Source organism: Schistocerca nitens, chromosome 4, assembly GCF_023898315.1.
Source record: "Schistocerca nitens isolate TAMUIC-IGC-003100 chromosome 4, iqSchNite1.1, whole genome shotgun sequence".
Classification (NCBI taxonomy): domain Eukaryota; kingdom Metazoa; phylum Arthropoda; class Insecta; order Orthoptera; family Acrididae; genus Schistocerca; species Schistocerca nitens.
This window is the reverse complement of record NC_064617.1, coordinates 262,179,702-262,194,018: the sequence shown is the minus strand read 5'-3', so window position 1 is coordinate 262,194,018 and position 14,317 is coordinate 262,179,702.

Here is a 14,317-nt window from a genome sequence, read left to right as displayed (position 1 = left end):
GAATTTGCCTTCGATTTTATTTTCAACCCTTCCATTTGACTTCTCTTGATATTAAGTAACTTGGCTTTGACTTTTTTGATGTTTGCTATCCGAAGTGAGGAACCTGCTGAGACTTGAACATATAGATCTCTCAAAACGGAATAGTAATATTCTACAGTGCATTTCATTTGTCTTGCACTCTGGGCACTGTGTTGAATAAGAACCTTCCTCAACTTTGGCTTTGCCATTTTAACCCACCAGTCAATAGCAGTGGCATATCGACTACAAGCACGCAGGCATATTGCCCATGTTTCTTTAATCAGGTGTTCTAAATCATGATTTACTAACAACGAAGTGTTCAAATTCCACTGATTCTTGAATCGGCGGGCCGGCTGTCTTGTTAGATTTACGCAAACTAAGACACTTAAATGGTCTGAAAAGTACGTAGGAATGGTTTCTACTTTTGTCACGGAAGTTTCAAGATTTTGAGAAATGTATAAACTATCAATCCTGCTACGTGATGTTGCCGTGACATACGTGAAATCAGCAATGGAAGGGTATTTGATTTCCCGTATATGCTTAAATTCTAAACCAGCAACTAGTTGTTTTAGTTCACCTGAGAAATTAAAATTAGGTAACTGATCTTTTCGATTTAAAACACAATTAAAATCACCTCCAAGTAATAACTGTCTTGGAGTTTTCCTTAACAAGTATATCAGGTGATCTTTGAAGAAACGTGCCCTGTCAGCTCGGCGAGAACTTCAAGTGAGTTGATGACAGTCACGTCATAAATATTTAGTCCTATTCACCTTCCGGATTCCAGTCGTTGCACGTCGCTTACTGTATTCCCTTCCCTCACCAAAACAGCTGTTCCAACACTTGTTTCGGGAGACACATTTATGTAATTGACAAAACCGGGAATTACTAAATCCGAAAGTAGAATTTCTTGTAAGAGGGCAATATCAGTCGCGGATTCGTACAAAAATTCCTTAAGGGCAGATAATTTCAAATTTTATTTATGTTTATGGTGGTGAAATAATAAGATTGCGTCATTGTGCTGTCACTATGTAGATGTTTTGATGAACTAATTTAGTTTCCTTTGGTTCAGGGTTCAGTTAAGCTGTAACAGCTTTCTCAGAAGGCTGAACATGGAATAACACTTCAATCAGTTTATTAGTTACTGTCCAGGTTTTTTCTACTTCTAATGTTTTCTCTTGTACCGGAAGCAGACTGATTTCCTGGTAAACTTTCTAATTTTTCCTCCAGGGATTCGTGTAGGACCGTTTCAGACTGAACATTCTGTGGGATTGGGTCGCCCCTACTGGATTTTCCTTTCCCTTGGTTACGAGCTACATTCTCATTTTGTTGCGTCGGTATTTTACTTCGCGCCTTATCTGGAGCAGCAGCAGACGCTTTCGCAATTTCGGTTGCTGGCGCCTGCCTGAGGTGTTGACCGTGATTTCAGTTTGGCCACCACTTCTTCGTTCTTTATTAATTTCACTTACTTCCTGATCACGGGAAACAAATGGAGACGGCAGTTTTGCAACCTGTCCCTGAATTTGTTTATTAACAGATAGCTGCTGATCTTTGCAGTCGACTAGTGCACCTGTTGTTTCTTGCAAATTAATGCTGATTACACCCCCTTCTTTTCGGGTATATTATCTTTCTGTTCATCAGTTTCCATTCGCATTTTGCCTTCCGGTTCCTCTGCCTCCTCATCGCACTTATTTTGCTTGCGAAGTGAGTTTGGGGCAGGAGACCAGAGAGCGAGGTCCTAAGTCTCATCGGATTAGGGAAGGATGGCGAAGGAAGTCGGCCGTGCCCTTTGAAAGGAACCAACCCGGCATTTGCCTGGAGCGATTTAGGGAAATCACGGAAAACCTAAATCAGGATGGCCGGACGCGGGATTGAATCGTCGTACTCCCGAATACGAGTCCAGTGTCTAACCACTGCGCAACCTCGCTCGGTCTTGCGAAGTGAGGGTGTGAGACAGGACATCTCGTCCTATGAACAACTATCAGTTGTCTTCATAGGCCTTTTTCGGTTGCATTTAAGTTTCACGAGTAGTGGTAACAGGGTTTCCCTTCGTTGTTAACGGGGGCAATTGACTGTTATCGTGAAGGGAGACATCAGCTTGGCCCGCTCAACCAGTTGATCCGGGCTGTTCTTTGGTAACAGATCATTTAAGGTAAGCTTCTGACGCTGTATCAAATTACTTTTAAGAACAACAGTTCGCCGCGGACATTCCTGTCTGAAGTAGCCGGTTTCGTTACATGTATGACATGTAGCTTCCTGACCTGTATAAACAATTTGTGCCTTATACCCACAAACAGTTATGTGAGACGGAATATTCGTCTTAACGTCCATCTCTACACAGCGGACCCCGTTGAAACACTGCAGTTTAAAGCGAGGCGACCATCTTTCATTTGCAATTGATTTAAAGTCTCCGTAGTTTGAAAGAGCTTCCTTAATCTTATCATTTTCAATTTCAATGGAAAGATTCAAGACACGAACGGTTTTGTAATGAATGTCCGTTCTATAGATGGAAACCTTACTTTTATAACCATTTCTATGCACAAAATCTACTTCATAGCCCCACTTTCGTAACACTTTATCAACAGTCGCAGCACAGACTAAGTTGACAAAAACACAGTATTTTTCCTGATCCAATTGTCAGGTATGGACGGTTTCAGAATTGAGACCAATTACATGTGTAATCCAGTCATCTATTTCCAGGGATGTCGGCTGAACAGGACGGGATTCCTTGTCAAAAAGCAAATACCAGCTTATTCTTCCTGAGGTTTGTAGCCACGGTTAACCCAGCGACGCAATTTCGGTTAAACAACAGAAATTCCAATTAGGAGCAGCAAGACCACAAAGAGCGATCAGACCACAAGGAATAGGAACGAACACGCAGATTAACGGACGGACAGCACTCGGCGAAGCACAAGTACAGCGATGTAAACACTGATGTGCAGCGCAGCAGTTAACAGCGGCCACTCGCTAGCGCGGCTGAAACGGAACTGTCGGCCACAACGGCCGGCAAGCATAGAACAGCACACACTATTATGCTGCCACTACCAGCTTGTATAGTGCCTTGCAGACAACTTGGGTCCGTGGCTTTGTGGGGTCTGCGCCACACTCAAACTTCACCATCAATTCAGACCAACTGAAATCGGGACTTATCTGACCACGCCGCGGTTTTCCAGTCGTCTAGGGTCCAATTGATATGGCCACGAGCCCAGGGGAGGCGCTGCAGGCGATGTGCTCTGCAAAGGTACTCGCGTCGGTCGTCTGCTGCCACAGTCCATTTAGCGGCAAATTTCAGCGCACTATCCTAACGGATACATTCGTCGTACGTCCTACATTGATTTCTGCGTTTATTTCACGCAGTTTCGCCTGCCTGCACTGACAACTCGACGCAAACGCAGCTGCTCTCGGTCTCTAAGGGAAGACTGTTGGCCACTGCGTTATCCGTGGTGAGAGGTAATGCCTGAAATTTAGTGTTCCCGGCACTCTCTTGACACTGTGGATCTCGGAATACTGAATTCCCTAACGATTTCCGAAACGGAATGTCCCGCGCGTCCAACTACCATTCGGCGCTCTAAGTCTGTTAATTTCCGTCGTGCGAACATACTCACGTCGGAAACACTCTCGCATGAATCACCCCAGTACAAGTGACAGCTCCACAATGCACTACCCTTTTGTACCTTGCGTACACGATAGTGTTGCCATCTGTACATGCACGTATCGGTAGCCCATGTGTTTCGTCACCTCGATGTATCTTACGCTCCATTGTTCGAAACGTTGCTAGCGGTTTTCCTTTCCTTTACTGTTGCTAATAGCTAAAGCAACTGGAAGAAATGTATTTTTTTTTTCTTTTCTTTATGGCTTGCCCAGACCTCACACCCTGCTGTGCATTATTTTTAATGCAAGTTTTTAAAATTTGTAACTGTTTTAAATATTTTCCTCTAAAATACGTATAGAACGCATGTACCGGTACCGTCTTCAATAGTACGTGGCTTTGTCATCCATGAAAGCTACTAACTAGGTATTGCCGGCATCGGTGGCCAGCGGTTCTAGGCGCTACAGTCTGGAACTGCGCGACCGCTACGGTCGCAGGCTCGAATCCTGCCTCGGGCATGGATGTTAGGTTAGTTAGGTTTAAGTAGTTCTAAGTTCTAGGGGATTGATGACCTCAGAAGTTAAGTCCCACAGTGCTCAGAGCCATTTGAACCATTTTTGAACTAGGTATTCCAATTTCTCCACAGATATTTGGCCACAGGAAACAGGTTCCAGTCACTACACTTCGAGTATTTACTTATTACTACGAATTTTAGAGAAGTAGTAAAACATACGTGAAATAAGTAATGTAAATAAATGACTGTTTTATTCCAGAAAAGACAACTGGGGAAGAGAGACGAGAAGAACATACACGTGAAAACGACAAACAGTACATGATCACCGTATTAGTTATACAAGCTTTATTGTTCTGTGGTACTAAATAGGCGACTGTGGACAGTGTTGCTTTCCGATTGCCGTTGTAGGAGCATGTGACAGATGTAGCGATTCACAGGAATTTAAAAACATGATTTTTGGAGATGACTTTTACAAAAAATTTGAACTTTCCTCCCAGAAATTATTTACCGTACGACACACAGAGAACCAACTTGTTGGTGGCGAGGCATTTAGTTTGTCAGAACGTGCGTTAAGTTGTTACGCCAAAAAGAAATCTAACAAATCTGAAACGAATTTTTTAGTTATAGACTGTGAAGAGCTCGCTGAATTGTAGAGTGAGATTACTGCATTTTAGCCAATAAGTGGAGAATTTACACCAACCTCCCGACACAAATCTCGATTTTTTTTTTTGTGAAAGCTTTAGCAAAGCATCTTGTGTGCCTCTCAGTTTTATAAGACAACTTCGTAGTAAACTTTTTCTTGGATATTTCTGCAACAAAGATTCAGAGGTTTCCTGCCATAGTCTCTCTTTTTAATTGGCAGTCGCTGTAACTGTCCAACTTTTTACTGTAAGTCATTTGTTGATATTCGCCAACGATATTAGTAGTTCTGTACTGATTTCCATTTTTCTTCTCAAGCTCTCATGGTTGGAGAGTCAATCCACCGACGAAAAACAATGCGTGCGCTGCTAGACATGCAACAATAGATGAGTGGCTCTAACCGGCAATTTTGTGTCTTGCCACAGATTTTATCACCGGGCGACTTTTCGATCAACTATAGTCGTACTCCCATACAACAGAATTGTAACAAGCCAATAATGTGACCGACCGACAGGAAAGATGTTCATGCGTGCTTAACCTTACCGTTTTTACCCATTCTTTTCACTTACCGGTATTTCTAACGTTTGTGTGCAATTACTACGTAGTACGCTCACACATTGACTCTAAAGGCGCCATGCTCTTTTCAGAGGAAATCTTACACATAGAGTGTACTCCAATGTGAAGTCATAATCTTTCTCTCTGTTTCAGAGAATTTATTTATAATATGAGGTTAAAATTATTTACTCTCAGAGTACCTGAGACATGGAAATATAGACTCTTCGGTTGGTGCGAAATATTTTTCAAAATGCCCGTTCAGTGGGGAGTGCCGTGACTGCTGTTAAAACGGACAGACGGAACAGTTACAATGACGGTTTTCACATCACTATATTTGTTTCTGATTTATATGATTCTGATTCTGCGACCAAAAATGGCCATGGGTGGTGAAAGTAATTACTATGACTTACTTGGCGTGGACAAAAGCGCTACTACAGCAGATATCAAGAAAGCTTTCCGAAAATTAGCGCTCCATTATCACCCGGACAAGAACAAGGATCCAGCAGCAGGTGAAAAGTTTCAGGAAATTTCACACGCTTATGAAGTTTTGTCCGATCCGCAGAAGAGACAGCATTATGATGTTTTTGGCAAGGAAAGTAATCAGTTTGACCGAACAATTTTCGCTGATTTTGAAGGAATGTTCAGAGATTTCGCAAGAAATATGTTTCATTTTCAGCACGAAGCCCATAACGCCAAGAAAGACTTTAAGCGCGAGTCTTTTGGATTTTATGATTTTCTTGATGAACCAAATGTGCACTTCCATCACCCTAATGATCACTACCAAAGGTACGGTCACCAGAGTCATTTTCACCAGCACCACCATCCACATGGATCTCCTTTCTCTTGGGGCCCATATCACCATTCTCCACATTTCCAAGGGCACCACGGCTGCCAAACAATAGTGCAACAAGTTGGAAACCATATGAGGGTAATGACAAGGTGTCCACATAACCAAAATGAATGAGAGATCATTTGAAAGAAAAAATAAGCACAAATATTTTCGGATTGATTTACATGGTGTAAGAATTAGTCTATAACAATAATTGAATTCCCAATTAGCGGTGCTTTGAAAACACGTTGAATGAACTTTTCAGATTCTATTTAAATTATAGATTTTAATTCGTTAATAAAAATGCTGTTTGTTATGCCAAACCGTTTCTATCCCAGTGGTGATAATGAAACTAATAATAATTGTCCGGAAAATTGTCTGGACATAAAGCCAGGTAACATGAATATTGTTCATAATGGGCTGTTCTCAATTTATACTAAATTGTTTACCACTGATGACCAAACTAGGAATGAATAAAATGTTAGAAAGTTTTAGTTCCTTTTAGTCATTGTCTTTTAAGTTTTGTTTTTTTGAAAAGTGTACAGTATACTAATTCACCAAGAACAGTTTATCTTTTACAGCTAAGTAGGTACTGAAGTTCTAGTATTCAGTTTTCAAGGTTCAGTTTCTTTGTGGTTCTTGCATATAACTCTATACTGAGAGTACCATATCAGCTGTTTTTAAAGAAGTAAGTAACAAGTATTTGTTATTGTCCTATAAAAGGAAATGTTACTGGTAACTAAGTGAAAGGATTTAAAGAGCATTTGAGGAATTTCAGGCAAAATTATGTTTTTCTAATTATGTTGTCAGTCTGATATCAACCACAATGTTTAGTGTTTGGTTTTTGAAAATGTTATGTTAGTGGTGATAAGGAGCTCATATAGGCCAGCCTAAGTCATAGTGAAGATTTGAGTGTTTCCTTGAGTAATAAATAAATATAAATAATATTTTATGCATAGTAATGGTACATATTTTCTCATAATATTCTGTTGTAACACATTAAGAATTCTTGTAGGATAGAATTCAATGAATGAATGAAAATGAGGGAAGCATTTAACTCCTTGTGGAACAGATCTGCTACACAAGTTTTTGAGATAAGTGATAGTTTGTTGAACCAAATATGACCATTAATGTAAGGACAATTATCAGTTACTTTTAATTTTGTCCTCTACCTGAAGTAATTTACCTTACTTTCAGTGTCATAATTATGTGAAACACTGTTATTTCTCACTATGGTTTTATTATTCACAAAAAATATATTTAATTTATACAAATCTAAGGAATATTTTCGTAAGTATTTATGTTGGACAAAAATGTTTTGTGCATTAACCTAATTACTCTATTCTGTAATACAAATATTCTGTTCAGGTGTAAGTTTGTTGCACAGCCCCACAGTTCAAGACCATAACTAAGTAATATTTAAATTGTTTCCTAACACACAGTTTTCAAGGTTTCACTTGCAACTATTTTTGTCAGTTGTGATCAGCTACTGCTCATTTCTTGCACACAGGATTAATGTGGTTTACCCAACAAAGATTTTGTTTTGGGAAGTCATATGATAGTACTAATACATAGATCCAGTAGATGGTTAGAACCTCTCTGCAGTATTTTAATTTGTCATTACTGGAGGATGGTGTTGGGGTGGTAATCTAATAAATACCTGATGTGCTTTGAGAGAAGTGCAATATATACTGTGTTGAAAACATACATCTCATTCAATCATATCACCATGGGCATGATAGTAACTTGGCTTGCAGGATTGCAATCCTTCACGTCACACAATAATGAATCTGGCCCACCATTTCCATGTATTGAGACGGTTTGTGGCAAACTTTGTTTAAAGATCTAGCCATTGTACTAGTAGTGTGTTCCTACATTGCCACCATATACTCAGTCACTGAGTGCAAAAACTCACTTTGGTGTCAATAAAGGAAGCGCTTAAATGTCTAGAAATATCTTGCACTATTAAGTTTGTCCATGTTCCACCCTGAGCCAAAAATGCATGTACCATGGGCTTACTTGATACTGGTTGTTTCTGTACCATATAACTTTGTTAATTTAGCTTGTTGTACTCTCATAGGTCTCTCATACATCGATTATAGTGCTATCAATTAATAATATAGTGGATTCAGTAATGTTTTATATCTTCACAAGTGGCAAGGAATGGTGGGGCATATGAAGTTTCTTCAACTATCTTCACATTACTCCTACCACCAAGCCCTTGTCTCATGGGGTACATACTTGTGGAAGACCCAGGTGCAAACCTAATCGCATCTGAATTTTCACTGGAAAAATCTCTATCATTACACTCAGGGCAGCTTGTGAAAGCAGCCACACCATATATCAAATTTGATGCAACCAATATACTGCTTTCATTGTAACCAAGAACCCAAAAGTCCTCTATTTTATATTTATTGCCAAACTGTTTCTGCAGACAAATTTGATCACCCAGTTGCAAGGAATGCAGCTTACTATAATGTAATTAATAAGGAAGTATTTTTAACAGCAGCTTTAAAACATTTGCGCTCCCCGCCTCCTCTTCCTTTTACCACTTTTCCCAACACTATCTCCTATGGAATATTAAAGTGGGTACTACCCTACAAACCATTCGGTTCCTCAAATCTCAGACCATATTTTCTGCTAGTGCTCATCCTCCAGCTGCCAATGTCCTGATGCCCATACCATTCCCCCTTATCTCCTTCTACCTTCAACTCACTCCCAACTACTGTGCTTATTTGTACTTTGGAGGCTATAACACATTAGCAACAATGGATCTCTCTCTCTCTCTCTCTCTCTCTCTCTCTCTCTCTCTCTATCTCTTCTGGACACACACCTGTGGATCTCCTTCCACATGATTTATGAACCCTTTTATGTTCTCCTTGATTATATGAGCCGCATCTTGGTGTAGTGCCTCCTCCCTCCACTACATATGTAAAAGCTGTCGAGGTTTCCTTTCTTCTCCATAAATTTGGCATTATCTGTTTAAGACAGGTTGTTCACCTGAACATGCCGTGCACACTTACAGGCCCAAGAATAATATTCTAAGTTCATGAGCAGCTGTAACAAGTTGCTTGCCCTTTACATTCTAAAAAGATGTACTCATATTTTTGGAAAATGAAGCAGCACACTGGGCTTGGGATGAAAGTGTTGACTCAAAAGTTTTAAGTTTAGACTGCTCACATAATGCTGGGTAATAGAATTTGAAAATTTTGTGATTTGTTTATATCTCGCCATATATTTTTCACTTATTTAACCAGTCCTTTTGCAGTTCAGCCATACCCAAGTGCTTAACAACCCTCCATAAGAATACACATTTTGCTAAAATTAAGGGTGTATTGCAACTTCGCTGCTATGGGATATTCTCCCAGCTTGTTAGAAAATGGATTAACTGAAGCTTGTTAGGAGGATCAAGTTTCAGTTAAAGAATTCCACTGCACAGTCATTTAATGTCTTTTGGTTATCCATTGATTTTTGTATACACACTTACGAAAGAAAAATTGCAACACCAAGAAGGGGTTGTGTGACATAAACAAAAGTTGTTAGGTGTGTTTCTACATCTTAAAGATGATTTCTATTCAGGTTCCATTCCAGTCGCATAAAAGTGATGCTAGAAGCACCACTACGAGTGTGCAAACCAGGTTTGCTTTAAATGCACATTGTAATAGTCAAGGGCATTAGTTATCTTTGAGATTGGACACAATGAGTTGATGTTTGTCAACAATGCCTTTAAAGTAGCAAAGAATTCATTATAATACCTCAACTGAGTTTAAACATGATCGTGTAATAGGATTACAAGAAGCTGGGTGTTCCTTCTGTCATACAGCAGAAAGACTTGGCAGGAATGTAGCCGATGTGCATGATTGGTTGCAGCAGTGATCACAAGAATGTACAGTTGTAAGATGACTGGACTCTGAGTGGCCATGCAGCACTACTGAGAGGGAAGATCAGCGTATGGCTCTGGTATACTGTAACTGCACCCAGCAATATTAGCAGCAGTTGGAACCACACATACATCAAAGTGTCACAAATTAGTTACTTCAAGGACAGCTCTGAGCCAGACACCCTGTAGTGCATATTCCACTGATCCCAGACCACCAGCATTTGTGACTGCAGTGATGTCAAGCAAGCACCCATTGGAGGGCATGGTGGAAGTACATTGTGTTTTCTGATGAAATCTGGTTCTGACTTGGTGCCAGTGATGGCTGTGTGTGTCAGGAAGAGGCCAGTTAAGGGCCTGCATACAACCTGTCTGTGTGCTAGACAAGCTAGACCTACACCTGCAGTTATGGTCCAGGGTGCAATGTTGTATAACATAAGGAGCAATCTCGTGGTTATCTCATGCAGCATGACTGCAAATTTGTACATCAGTCTGGTGATTCAACCTGTTGTACTGCCATTCACAAGCAGCATTCCAGGGGGTATTTTCCACCACTCACCTACATACCACTGTTGTAACCCAACGTGCTCTACAGAGTATTGACATGTTGCCTCGACCCGTTTGATTGTCAGATCTATCTCCAGTTGAGCACATATCAGACATCATTGGATGACAAGTCCTGCATCATCCACAAACAGTGTTGTCCCTGTATTGTCCAACCAAGTGCAACAGGCATGGAACTCCATCCCACAAACTGATCTGTGGTACCCGTACAACACAGTGAATGCATGTTTGTATGCTTGCATTAACATTCTGGTGGTTACACAAGTTATTAATGTACCAGCATTTCACATTTGTAATGGCGTATCTCACACTTACATTTACGTGTTATCTTACAATATTAATCATTTAAATATGCACAGTGGCTAGCACACTGGACTCGCATCTGGGAGGACGACAGTTCAACCCTGTGTCCGGCCATCCTGATTTAGGTTTTCCATGATTACCCTAAATTGCTCCAGACAAATGCCGAGATGGTTCCTTTGAAAGGGCACGGCCGACTTCCTTCCCTGTCCTTCCTTAATCTGATGAGACCTATGACCTCGCTATCTGGTCTCCTCCCCCAAACAACCCAACCCAATATAAATATGTTATGTGGATTAAAGTATTTCCAAAATTTCATTACTCTAATTTATTATTTCTTTTGTGCTGTATTTTTTCCCCGTCAGTGTAGAAGCTAGATTTCTTTTTAAAGGACTCTTGATCTTGTTTGATAATAACAACAAAAAAACATTCTCACATTCTACAAGTGATCAGTTACTATTTGTGATGGATAGTTTTGATACAAAATTATCTTATGAGTGAATTAGATGGACTCATTTAGTTGGTCGAGTGCAAATGGTCACTAGAGGGCCATCTGATCCACTGGGTGTGTTTTTTGAGGATTAATATGTCAGGAGACATCCAGGACACTTAAAAAAAGATGCATTTACAAAGTGATGATCCTAGCTCCTATCAAAGTAGCCACCTTGACTATCGATGCACAGTTGCCAATGTTTCTGGAGGTCTAGGTAATTTTCAACTGCGATGCTTATAAGCTCATTTGTCAAAGCCTGTTGGATGTCTACGATATCATGATGAAGCTTTCCTTTCAGTTACCTTTTCACTCATGAAAACAAGAAAAAATGGCAAGAGAAGAGGTGGAGCGATATAGCAGATGTGGGATGGCAATAACTGAATGCCTGGCCAGATACTAGCTAACAGAAAAGCAGTATGGGTTCTCTCATTTTCATGCACTAAGAATTAATCCTGAGAATGCCACAAATCAGGGCAGCACAATCGAGTTGCTTGCCGCAAACATTTCAAGACTTCAGTGGGTAAAGAGTTTGGTTCACTGTTTGGCCTGGAGGAACATGTTCATGATGAACTAATCCTTTAGTATTAAAGAATGCGATCAACATTGTCTTTATTCTCAAAGGAATGTTGTTTGACTTTTTTTGACTTTGGTGATACAGGATTCCGCCATTTAGCTCTTTAATGCTTGGCATGAGGGTCATACTAGTAGCACTAACATTCATCCCCAGCAACAATCTCTGATAGAAATGTGAGATCATGTCTGGCATTATCCAGTAGTTTAGAAGATATTGTTCATCTTTCCCCTTTCTATTTGTCTTTTGGTGTGTAAGGCACCAGGTCGGGTTGACGGAGGAAATAGAGAAGATCCAGAGAAGAGCAGCGCATTTTGTCACAGGGTTGTTTGGTAAGCGTGATAGCATTACAGAGATGTTTAGCAAACTCAAGTGGCAGACTCTGCAAGAGAGGCGCTCTGCATCGCAGTGTAGCTTGCTGTCCAGGTTTTGAGAGGGTACATTTCTGGATGAGGTATCGAATATATTGCTTCCCCCTACTTATACCTCCCGAGGAGATCATGAATGTAAAATTCGAGAGATTCGAGCGCGCACGGAGGCTTTCCGGCAGTCGTTCTTCCCGCGAACCATATGCGACTGGAACAGGAAAGGGAGGTAATGACAGTGGCACGTAAAGTGCCCTCCGCCATACACCATTGGGTGGCTTGCGGAGTATAAATGTAGATGTAGATGCAGATGTAGAAGGCACAAGTTTAGCACAAAGTTTCCATTTCCCCGAATCTTGGCATAAAATCGTATGACACACATCACGATTCAAATGAAGTTCTTCCGATATCACACACACTTTTACATTATAGTCTTCTTTCAATAATCGCCTTATATGCTCCATGTCTGCATTGGTATGTGCTGTAAATTGGCGACCAGCACTGAATCTCTGCCTTCACAAAACCTTTTGTGCCACTCAAAAACATGATTTCTTGAAAATGCGTCACCTGCATGTGCTTGCTTAATCATTCTCCTCATTTTACTAGAGGTTTTTTTGAACTTAACGTAGAGCTTAATGTTCACTCTTTGCTCACAAGCAGTATCCACCATAACTAATACACAAAGAGCCCAAACAGTGTGTTGCTAAGCACAGCCCTGCCACCTAGTGTGCAGAAACATGGCCACAGTCATTTCAAGGATGTAAACATAGTAAATAATGTAAAAACAACATTTGTTCCATTTCAGTATTATAACTCAGAAATAAAAAAAAAGCTGTCCTGGTTCTGACAAAGATTGTATGTTCCATAATAACCACTAATGTAACTAGGGGAATGATGGTTGACCCAGACTGATTCCTGATTACTTGTTAACCATTTCAACTTAGCAGCCATCCCATTGAAATGCTAGCTCATACCATAACGCAGTTGGTGATAAGATATGTTATGAAAGGGGAATGAAATCATCCTTGTCATTTTCAAAATAGCCATCTTAGCATATATCGTAACAGATTTAGGAAAGTGATGAAAACCTAAATTTGAATAGCTGAACAGGAGTCTGAACCACTGCTCATCCCAAATGCAGATTCAGTGTGCTAATGACTGCCCCACTTCACTCAGTAGCATACCTTGATGTTAAGGAAAGCTTACATAATATAATTTTTATCCTTGTAATCTTAGCTGGTGAACCAAAATGCCTGCTCTCAGAGGCATACTATGTTCTATTGTCATACCTGGAGATAGCCACAAACACACCCAGAGGTAATGACACTGGAGGGTCACACTGTACCGTACCCAGCAATTTCTGATCAAGGCCCCTGAGACCGTGGGAAACTGAGCAGTTGTTACTGTGTGGGAAGCTTAATGAAAGTAATGATGTAGTTTCAAAAATATTTTTAAAAGTATGAATGCCAGAAACTAAAAGAATTCAATCTGTTTTAGATCTTCTACAAATTCTGTGTGAAATGTTCAAAGGTTTGCAACCTTCAGGAGTCTGTTGGCATCAAGTAAACAGATTACACCTTAAAAAAAGAAAGGGGGGGGGGCACCATTGTCAAACATACATTGTATATTCAGACATAGTGGGGAAACTTTATTATATTTTGTGCAATATGATATCAAAGGTTTAAATTCAATCCCTCGAGGATTAAAGGACACTGACTTCCCTCATTTTTGTCAATCAGTACTTTATATTATTTTATTTATCACACAATTAAGTTTTTAAGAGTAGTAGATTTAACTTACTTTCAGGTTCTCAGAAATTATTGCTGTTGTGGGATAAACATTGCAAAAAGGTAAACTATGTAGATATACTGTGTTTAATTTCACAAATAAGTTACTGAGCAACACTGCTATGTAGGAGTTCAAGGAGATACTAAATTTTGTGTCCAGTCCCATGACATTAACATCAAGGATTTTATCAGTGTAGCTAAAGAAGGTATTTTGAAAAT